This window comes from Mixophyes fleayi, chromosome 4 (assembly GCF_038048845.1).
Source record: "Mixophyes fleayi isolate aMixFle1 chromosome 4, aMixFle1.hap1, whole genome shotgun sequence".
NCBI lineage: Eukaryota > Metazoa > Chordata > Amphibia > Anura > Limnodynastidae > Mixophyes > Mixophyes fleayi.
The window spans coordinates 48,864,942-48,876,564 of record NC_134405.1 but is presented as its reverse complement, the minus strand read 5'-3'; the positions used below and the strand labels follow the sequence as shown (position 1 = coordinate 48,876,564).

At 36.4% G+C, this 11,623-nt stretch overlaps 1 long non-coding RNA gene across 1 annotated transcript; it reads right to left on the bottom strand.

Moving 5' to 3' along the window:
* Positions 1-2,637: 2,637 nt before the first annotated feature.
* LOC142151355 (uncharacterized) lies at positions 2,638-8,861 on the bottom strand. The gene is made up of 3 exons (XR_012691182.1): positions 8,850-8,861; positions 3,376-3,498; positions 2,638-2,734 (listed from the first exon to the last, which is right to left on the bottom strand). It is a non-coding gene; the product is annotated as an uncharacterized LOC142151355 (long non-coding RNA).
* Between the last annotated feature and the right edge of the window lie 2,762 nt (positions 8,862-11,623).

Here is an 11,623-nt window from a genome sequence, read left to right as displayed (position 1 = left end):
AATCCCTGGCTGAAAATTGGCCTCTGATAATTGTGGAGGTCAGATGACAAGTGCAGGAGGGGGCGAAATTCACAGCATTGCAAAGTGAGTCATCATTAAAACTCCACCAAGACCCAGGGGGATAACTACTCTTCCTGGAATCCGGGAGGTCTCCCTGAAATTCAGGAATCTCCTGAAAATTCTAGTAAATATGCATAATACTGTGATTTAAAAAAAAAAATCTTTTATTTCCAGATGGCAAAAAAATATGACTGCCAACAGTTTATTCCAGAAAATTGAGGGGAAAAAAAATCATAATTTATTTTGAAATGTTAAAAAAAATGTTAAAATATTTTTATATGTTCAGTTTACAATTTTTTTTTCAGTGTTTCTAGGTGTTTTACTGCACTTGTAAATAAAGTTTACAGCTCCTATTTATTGCACAGTGAACCTATAACTTTGTAGATACCGGACTCTATGGAAGTCTATAGCTCTTTCAATGTCTAGAGCACTATGAATGTGTTTATAATGCTCTTTGATATTGATAGTGCTATGTGATTTGTAGCGCTGTTGAGTGGGTGTGTTGGAGTGTTTTAGTGCATGTGGGGTGTGTGTGGGTGAGAGAAAGGATGCTCTGATAAGAGTAGTCGGTTATTTCGATTTTTCTTTTTGTGGCTCCAGGCATATATATCTTTTTAGAGATTTCAGATGGTACTCATGATCTTTGGAACATTCCAGTTCTTGAATTTCTGGTTTCCAGTTATGGGTTGTTGATAACTGGAACGTGCAGGATCCTTTCCACACAGGTAGTGATATTCACAACCACCCATTCCTTTACAACCACTGCTCCATGGAATCCCCGCAACATTCTCTGACCTACAGGACAGGAACATCTGAACATTCCATTTAGGCAGCAACTACTGCACAAGATCTCCAACCCTCACAAACACAGACAGTCTAGACCATTTTCTAGTATGTGACATACTGACATCACCGGTGCCAGTATATAATTCCAATTATTATGTACTACAGCTCCTATCATATTACATTATGTAGAGCATTACAAAACACCACTGTTAGTACAAACGCACAGTCTCCATAACTACCCTGTATGTCGGCTTTATTATTACCATAGGTATCCCACAAACTCTATTTCTATTCCCAATACAACTCCCATTCGTAAATACTACAACCTCTATTATACTCCATTACACAGATACTACAATTCTCAACATAAACTGTATACTCTCACTATCTCAAATGCCATTGACTATATGCTCAAAGTGCAAACGCACAAAATCACTATTATTAACCCACATATACAACTGTATACTCCTATATTAGTCCACAAATATACCACTGTTCTCAGTACTACAATATGTTTTAAAAAGACCTCAATCATCATATATCTAAGAAACTCCTTTACTATTCCACAACACAGTCATCATATTATGCATTACAGTCCTCCATATATCCTAACATGAGCATTAATATCTACAAATCTGCATTTAATTCTACAATACATGCAGAGCTAGTTCACCCCATATTATGCAGAGCTAGTTAACTCTCACCTGCCCTCCCAGCCTCTTTAGCGGTTCCATGTGAGTCGACCAGGTTGGATGTTGTTATCACACCTGGCCAGCCTGCGTGTGTATTAATTTTCACTCAATTGGCGTATGTGCTCTGCAGCTCCAGTAGCAGAGAACTCCATTATGGCTGACAACACCGACAGCAGTGTCATAGTTGTGTGAAATTCGGTATGTCAGAGGAGCTGGATGCTCCTTCACACTGTGACTCTGCATTGTGTCTAATTTATTATTGACACCACTCTGCAAAATTGACTGACAAAAGAGTACCAATGTATACTGATTTCATTGCATAAACACAGTGATAAATTATACTATACAAGTTAACCCGTGCATGATACTCATGCATTCTAGTCAAATCAAGATACTTAAGGTCTTAAAAAGGTTCTTGTCATGCATTTGGGCCTAGCCCAGGCCTCCTCAGGGGAAGAGTGTTACTTCCCGACGCAAGCGCCCTTTTTAATGTGTGTTCATGAGGTAAAATTACCTCACGAAAATGAGTTTGACCCCTCAACTCGTAAATTTAGCCTTTACTACCCCTCCCACGGGGGGAAGGGGGGATGATGGAAGTTAACTGACTTGACTATTCTAATTTTTTTGTCAAATAATGTCAGTATACCAAATTTCAAGTCAATTTGATGAGCCCTTTCTGAGAAAATAGTTTTTTCCACACACACACACACACACACACACACACACACACACACACTAACGCACGCCTCTACACATGTGTGTTCATGAGGTAAAATTACCTCACGAAAATGAGTTTGAGCCCTTTTTGAATTTTTTTCCCCACACACACTAAGAATTTAGTAGGTCAGTGTATAACTCTGCCCAGCAGGTGGCGCTGCAGCTTGGTTTTTATTTTCCACACACACACAGACGCCACTAAGCATTTATATATTAGATACATATCTATCTATCTATCTATATTTATAACATTTGTAACACCAGATGTATTGGGAGAGTGTATATCATGTTACTGCATGTTTATGTCATTGCTCACTCACCTATACATTCATTCTCACTTCTATTACTGGCAGGACAGAATGTTGTATGACCTCCCCTGTGATAACCTTCAGAACACCAACAATTAAATCCTCCTTGTAAGTTTCTACATCTTGTGTTACGGCCACAAGTGTCTGTACCATATCGACACTCATTTATATCTGGAAAAGCAAAGGGGAGAAACATATTACATCTGTGAGTGTGAACAGTGTGATACAGTAATAAACACTGCAGGGTTTAGATAAATATATTGATTTATAATGACATATTTACATGATTTGTAAAGTTTAAAAAAGACAAAGGTACATTCAGTGTAACCTTCATCAGAGGAAGTCAGACCAAACCCCCTGTGTGACCGTTGTACATTTAGCCTCTCAGGGAAACATCCCCCTGACCACAATAGTGACAGTCAGATACATTGTTATCTTATCTTCTGCAATTAGTTTTCCTACTTTATCATTTATCAGCCTAATATTATCAGTGTTATTTCTCTTGATGTTTATTTACTTGAACTTATGTATATTTTGCAAACCGTCTTTCATCTTCAATCTTTGCTGATCTAATTTCCTTTTTACACATTTAGCTTCATTCCTTGTATTCCATAATGAATTATCAGTCCCTTCTGGTTTTACCAATTAAAATGGTTCTTTTTTCTCTTCATTACCTCCAAAAAGTTTGAAATAAACTACATTGGTTGATTTTTATTCATTTAATTGTTGTTGTATGGTATTTACCAGTATTTGTTTCATATAACCTGCTCTCACCATAACCATTGTGCCTGTTGCTACATACATTAACTCACCATCACATGTGAATGTATTTCCATCAGGATATTTACTGTATCCATTCATACAGTGACAGTTTGTTATATCACTACAGTCTTCATGTACTGGGCACAACACATTATCACCACACTCTGTTCCATCTGTAGGATGACAAAGTAATATATTGGGACAGGGAATAACATCATGCATGTGTATATATTCATGTGACAGCCCCACCAAACAATACGGGCCTGATTCATCAAGGCACCATATAGAGCGCAACCTGCGTTAGGTTTAAAACGCGCGTATTTCAGCTTTGCGCACATCCAAATCCATCATGGACCTGAAGATAGGTGCGCTGGTGAATTCGGGATAGGTCTGATGTACTCTACTTCACAAGACACTGCAGGTTACCTATATGGATTATAAATTCTCAAATGAGCGCACAGGAAAAAAATATTGAATTAATATCACTTGTTAATAATGTAGATATTAATGATAAAACAGTAAAATAAAAAAAAATCAGGCCCTATATGTACTTAAATTGCAGCAACTCTCCGTATCCAAAATTATGTCTTTAACTTAAATAAAAGCGAATCACGGCACCCAGCATTTCCTCTCATAGCTATAATCATATCATGTATGTAATCAGGCTATTACATACAGGGGTTTTAGGAACCGGCGGGCAGAGGGAACAGTTGCCCCCCCAGTGATTTCTGTTGGGGGGGCAAAGACTGTGTTCTGCCCCCAAACTGCAGGTTTGAACAAGTGTAGATGTTGCCTATAGCAACCAGATTCTAGCTGTCTATTATTTAGTGCACTCTACAAAATGACATCTAGAATCTGGTTGGTTGCTATAGGTAACATGTCCACTTTTTCAAACCCATAGTTTAGTAAATATACCCCATGTATCTGTTCTAAACTTGTGAAACTTTTTTAAATTATAGATTGTCTCAGTATAACTACCAAATGTTCTTTACTATAGATTGCTTTAGTATAGATTTAATACTGATTGATTTGTTTATTTAAAAAAAACTCTAAGTGAACAACCTGTATTGATGATGAACAACTATTCACTTTACATTTACCTTGAATTTCTTGAAGTGCGTCCAGTAACAAACATGATATAAAGCAATTTTAATTTATAGCACATACCATAACCAGTGAGGCAGTGACTATAGATTTAAAAATTCTCCCAATCATATGAGATTGGTCTGTCAACGAAATCTGAATTTAAACTACCGTATTTTTCGCTCCATAAAACGCACCTGACCATAAGACGCACCTGACCATAAGACGCACCTAGTATTCTGAACCAAATAGTGTAATAAAATATTTAATAAATATATATTGACAGTGGGTATTGGCACAAAAAAGATGATAATAAAGCTTTCGTATGATTACACACACATAGCAATATAAAGGCTGGTGGTTCACATGAATGTGAATAGGTCTCTCAAATGGCAGTTGGAGCTCAAATCAGAAAGTCTCAATATGTCCACACTTGCTTGGGATAAAACCTCAAAAGGAAAGGGAAAGAGAAAAGGGGGGGGGGGGGGTGGCAGTCAGCGGGTTTGCAATATGAAAAAAAACTATAAACTAAATCAGATGGATAGGATGCAATAATCAAAAATGCAACACGAATGAAAATGATACTAGAATAGTAACAGAGTGGGGGATAATGGAAATGTCCTATAAATGACTGGAAATAGGGAAAGGTAATAATCTAAAATTTAATGGCTGAACAAAATGGCCATACAGACCAGAGATACACAAATAAAAACATAAAAACTCATACAAATGCATCAGAAAATAAGACTGTGTTCCCGGTGTAAATGTCAAACATGGACTCACGCTAAATATGATTGTAGATGCGTGAGAATGCAGCCTGGCAAAAGAAGACCGGGATCGAGTGTCCTCCTTCAGAACGGGCGGGATGATCACAGCGTTCAAGCTCGTCAAAACGGAGATCTGCAGATACACTGCGTTCCACAGTGGAACGCAAATCTCTCCACTTCCGGTCTAAGGGTGCCGGATTGAATCAAAATAGTGTTTCAACGGAGAGTTTCTGCAGTATTCACTCCATAAGACGCACACATTTTTTTCCCCGCTTTTTTTTGGGGAAAAAGTGCGTCTTATGGAGCGAAAAATACGGTAGGTTAAGGACTATGAATAATGTAAATTTTTAACAATTTTATTTATCTATCTTTCTAACAGCTATTGTACTAATTGGTAGTTAATATTAATAATAATATTTATTTAATAATGTATAAATAATTTTTTATTGTAAATTAAACAATGAAACTGGAGTTGGCCAACACCTGAAACCCTGACAAAAATTAACTTAGGATTGTGAGTCTTTGTATGTCTATTATTATTATCATTTATTTGTAAGGTGCCACAAGGTTTCCGCAGTGCTGTACACAGTACGAACAGTAGACTATATAGTGTAAAACAGTACAGAACAATAAACACAAAGTACCAGTACTTCAGAAACTCCAGGCAGGCAAATACAGTAGAGACGGAGCGGAAGAACAGGTATGGAGACAGAAAGGAAGGGGGGCCCTGCTCATACGAGCTTACATCCTAAGGGAGGGTAAACAAATCAGGCACAGAAGGGAGCCAGTGAAGCAAAAGGGAGAGAAAAAAGAGGCCAGGGGAGAAACAGAAGAGATGAGAGGTGAAGTGGATGGTTGGTAGGCCTTGAGGAACAGGTGAGTTTTAAGTGCCCGCTTGAAGGAGCACAGATTAGGTGAGAGACGGATGGAGCGAGGGAGGTCGTTCCAGTGAAGGGGGGTAGCGCGGGAGAAGTCTTGGATTCTGGAGTGGAAAGAGGTGATCAGAGTGGAGGATATCTACAGTCGCTGTTACAATTGTCTTAAAACAAGACACCAAACACGAGAAAAAGGTGCTCCAAGCCCTATAGTAGTCCTTGGCCTTTTGCTCCCCAATAATTTTTTTTCTATGCCCCTGATTACATCCCATCTGTATAAAATAAATACATGGAAATGATTCAGACCCTATCAAACCAATGTGTAAATGATTCTAATGTATAAATAACAAATTATTTATGCACGGAATAAAAAAATAAATACAAATAAAACCAGTATTGCCATTCTCCATGATCTTATATGTCACAGTAGGTTAAGCTTTATACCTTAGTACGTAAGTAGTAATTTTATGGCAATTTTATGGCAAAGTAATAAAATCACTGCAGTATTTAATTACTATTTGATGACTATTGTATTAAGCTATATTTTAATATACCTAGCTTTTCATTTATTTACATATCCATTGTTTTTCTTTTTGGCCTGTCATAGAGCTATGTTTAAGTCTAGCTCTCGTACATAAAATTCTGTATTATTGTGCATGCATAGCAAATTGTGGTATTTACAGCTTTGAGTCAGTACCACTTGTGGTTCCCTACACTGTGGATCGGGGCGTGCAAGTGCAACTGATGTACTGTATGTGACATAGCCCATGGAGATGCGGCCTATTCTGAGTAGGACGAATTACCAGATATCCCTGTTAGTAGGCTGATGTATCATCATCATCATCATGCATCTTTACAAGCACATAATAAAAAATAAAAAAATGAATACAAATAAAAAATAATGTGTTCATCCTCCCCAAATGAAATCAGCACTAGTTCTCATAGCCTGGCCTGCTTACAGCTAATGTGGGGGGACAGCTACAGCCAGCATCAGGCTAGCTGGACTGGTCCCACTATAGCAGGGATACCTGTAGCACAGGGTCCTCCTGTCACAATATGTAACCCGCACAAACCCGTTTAACACATGCTGAAACCTGAAGTGGTATTGGGTCTGCAAAAAACCAAGTGGAGGAGATTGGGTGTTGGCCTTTACTTTCAGTAGGACTTCTACTGCAATATCCAAACACATTCAATGTGGAAAAGTGCATTTTTATGTGCACAAATACCAATGTAATAAAAACATCCAAATATATAAATAAGATATATGAAATTAAGTCAAAGTTGTAATTAGCTAAGGTAGTGGTATAAAAGTGATATAGGCAATACAATAAAATAATAAGAATATTATAAATAATAATAATAATAATAATAATAATAATAATAATAATCAGGACCAGGAGAGTGATGTTTTACAGTTTCCAGGCATGCACCTTCACATCTTGGACCACTATTTTGCATATGGTCATGTAGTGTATTTTACATTGGGGGAATTTCCAAATTGGAAAGTGAGGATGTAACTTTTTTATACACAGTACATTTGTGTAATTTCCCAGCCTTGTAGATGAACATTAGAGAATTTTATTCAGGGACACTACTTTATTGCTGTGCTGCAATGGTACATACAGTTAGGAATCTACATGCATTGTTATTTAATAAACCAGTTTGAACTAACAGTCTTCAATGTGTTTTTTTGTGTAACTGTATCCCACATACAAATGCACATGTATTACTGCATAGACACAAAGCCCGGTGATGTATGTGTCTGATGATTCTATAATAATACAGCTAAATACATTAGAATGTAAATCAGTGCATTGTTTAACATTTCATTTTCCCCCTTTTCTAAAAAGAAAATGTTTATGGGTGTTAAACAATGTAACATCCCTGCACTTTTTAAACTTGATCCAGTTTATATTTTACTATATTTACTGTAAAAAAATATTCAGGTAGGCTACACAGGCCCGGGCTTAGAGAGGCAATTACTTAAGCACTATAAACATTTATCCTTGTGATGAATATTTATTTACATTATTTTAATGTTATAAATAATTAACCATTGTTTGAATTATTGCAATTTATTCATTTTATACATCTTGTGGTAGGAGAAAGAGGTCTAGAGGAAGAAAACAATGAGATCACCAACCATTAATAATGTGCTTCCTTCCAGTAACATATAAAATGACACATAAAATCTAATTCTTATAGGGCCTGAGTCATTAAGGAAAGTAAGGAAAAAAAAGGAGTAAATGTTCTCCAGGACAAAGCATGTTACAATGCAAGGGGTGCAAATTAGTTTATTATTATTTTGCATGTAAGGAAAATACTGGCTGTTTTTTCATGTAGGACACAAATACTTGATCTCTTTCATTTTACACTGACATTAAAAGTTGATCTAGGGCATGCCCTACTACAATTATAAATCTGTCCTCACATTTTAAATTTACCTCCCCCTCCAATGCAACATGGTTTTGCCCAGATGAAAAGTTACTTCTTTTTTTATGCTTTGCTCTCCTTAATGACTCAGGCCCATAATGTCTAGTTTTTACTTTGTAATATTAACAGATAAGAGGCGTCTTACATGTGCCACCTAGGATATACACAGACCTTGATTCATTGAAAAATGATTGTCCTTCCCTTGTATGCCGCCATATAATTAAAATGATGTATACTATCTACACATTAGCACAGTAATGATGTAATGGAAATGATACAATCACCAGGTAGTCTATTACTTCCTTGGGAGAGAGATATCACAGAGAGTTTGTCCCATTTTCCTCAATATGAAACAATGATACGTACTTGTGGGTTTTCTTGGGCATAAGACCTCCGGAGCCGTCATGCTCATGTCGGTATCTGTGATGAAAACAGAAAGATTCAAAAATTCTATATAACAAAGGAAACTATGATATGTGGAAATCACACAAGGTAAAAAAGCAAACCATAAACATAGTATCATATAGAATAAACACGTTCATCTACATTACATTATAAGTCACAACAACATTGTCAATTTAAGATGAGTGATTAGGGCATGATTAGGACCTAGAAGCAAATCTGACACAAGTGAAATGCGGTTGAACTTTGGCAATATTAAAAATTGTTGTTTGGATGTACTTTATTTAACACAAGTCACAGCATATATATATATATATATATATATATATATATATATATATATATTATGTATTATACTAGAAATGGTTTTAGATCTGGATTTAATTTAAAACTGTGAAAATAGGTAAAATAATGTCATTTTGGGCTGTTATTGCTCCAATATTACAATTTATAGCATTAGAATTCAATTCCAGTCTATTTTCTTATGATCCCTTCATAACTGTCCCAATTTTCACCAATTTTGGTCAAAGTCTGCAGCGAGCTGTCTTAATGATGGATTTTGTAACTTTGCCATCATTGCATTTGCTTTCTCTAATTCAATTCAAAGAATAATTAAACTGCAATTGTTGATATCTCCCTTTCATTACACCCAAACCGCCATTGCATGTTCAGAATTACTATTACTGTAATTGTATAAATAAATAACCACAGGACACCAATGTAAATTTGGCAAGAGGTCAAATGGTGGCGGAGACAGCAATGCGAGTTAGCTAACAACTAATAGCAAAACCAAACAGTGGAAGGTCAAATTGCCATTACACCACTAGTCCCAGCATATAATCCTTTACGATTATTCAGTGCAAAATCTGGGGTCAGAAAGACTACACCCCTTCTTGGGGATAACCAATTTTGCCAAAGTCTGAAGGATTCTGTAATTTTGTCATCATTGCATTTGCTATCCTCCATTCAATTCCAAAAATAATTAATCAGTCTATACGGTTCTCTAACTCCATCATATTGAATAAATCGTCAGTCATCATATCTCCATCTCTACTTGCATTCTTTGTCAGTGCTAAATGCTGTCCTCTTAATTTCTCAGACATTCAATTGCATTGTCAAAACATGTTTTTGGCAACCAAATCTGCATCAATGTGAGTATTATAGAGTATTATACATACTTACTTGTGTGTGAAGGGCAACTATTGGCCTATCTTAACCATCTGTTTTACATATTTCTCACACTTAACTAATAGAACATATAAATATTATTTATATACATTCCAAATTTATATACATGGGTCTTGGGGATCACCTCCACTGCAAGTCTCGGCAGTCCGAATGACCTAGTTTGATTCAGAAGGGCAGCATTATGGCAAAGATCTACTTTACTCGTAGCATATAACTAAAACTAGATGTGAAAGGTCCACTCTTGACTACAGATTAATACTCGGCCCTTCGAGAAGTGCATAGTACTAGTGTTTGAAGTTTTTAGTATGGGTGCAGGCCACCTTCTTCTGCTTACTTTTATAAATGTCTAACTCCATGCATAAGACTGTCCATCCAATGACCTCTGCCTGTTACTGTAGCTTCAATGTCTATGATGGATGCCCTGTAACGATCAAATTGTAATGTGTGTGTAGTCTTTGAATTTTTGTAGTATGGGTACAGGTCACCTTCATCTATCATTAGCAACATTTATTTATATATCGGTAAAGTATTGTAAAGCTCCGCTCTGGGTTAATGATGAATGCTCTGCCCATCGAGAAGTGTATAGTGCTAGTCTTTGAAGTTTTTGGTATGGGTGCCGGCCACCTTTATCTATCATCGGCAACATTAATTTATATATAAGATATATAAAGATTATATATATATATATATATATATATATATATATATATATATATATAAAAACAGGGATACTCTGCACTCTCCAAACACATAATTAATGCTGTACTAAATACTGTTCTATAATAAAAACAGGGAATGTTAGTTCCATATATTGCAATATATGTTAAGCTGACCAACTCATGCCAAAGTCTTGCCAATCTGGTCAGTCCAATCTGTTAGGACTGACCAGATTGGGAAGACTTTGGCGTGAGTTGGTCAGCTTAACATATATTGCAACATTCCCTGTTTTTATTATAGAACAGTATTTAGTACAGCATTAATTATGTGTTTGGAGAGTGCAGAGTATCCCTGTTTTTCTGTCTATACAATGTGGGCAACCCCCTCTTGCACCCCAGTCTGTACATGGTGAGTGCAGAGGATCTATGTCTGTTTTTGTTTATATATATATATATATATATATATATATATATATATATATATATATATATATATATATATATATTTTGTCAGGAGATGGGGTGCTACTGGACTGAGAACTTTTTATTCATCACCCGTATCTCACAGCTTAATGTACTTTTCAATTCTTGGCCCAGTCTAAGTATATACACCACAGCATCGGTGTATTATGTGTATTATTATTTCATGCTATTCGGTACATTTTGCCATTGCTATAACCTGCAATATTGTATGTATTAGAAATATAAAGAATATTGCCATACTGTGTTGAGGAAAGATCAGGCTGGGGTTGGAGGTATGGTGCCTGCCAGCTCATTAAGGATGGAGACTGGAGAAGGACTGCGAGGACCCTTGTTCCTCTTCCTTTGGATAAGTTACCCATGGTCTTGTGAATCTGTGTGCTCGCCAAAAGCAAGGTGACAGTGGAGCCGGGC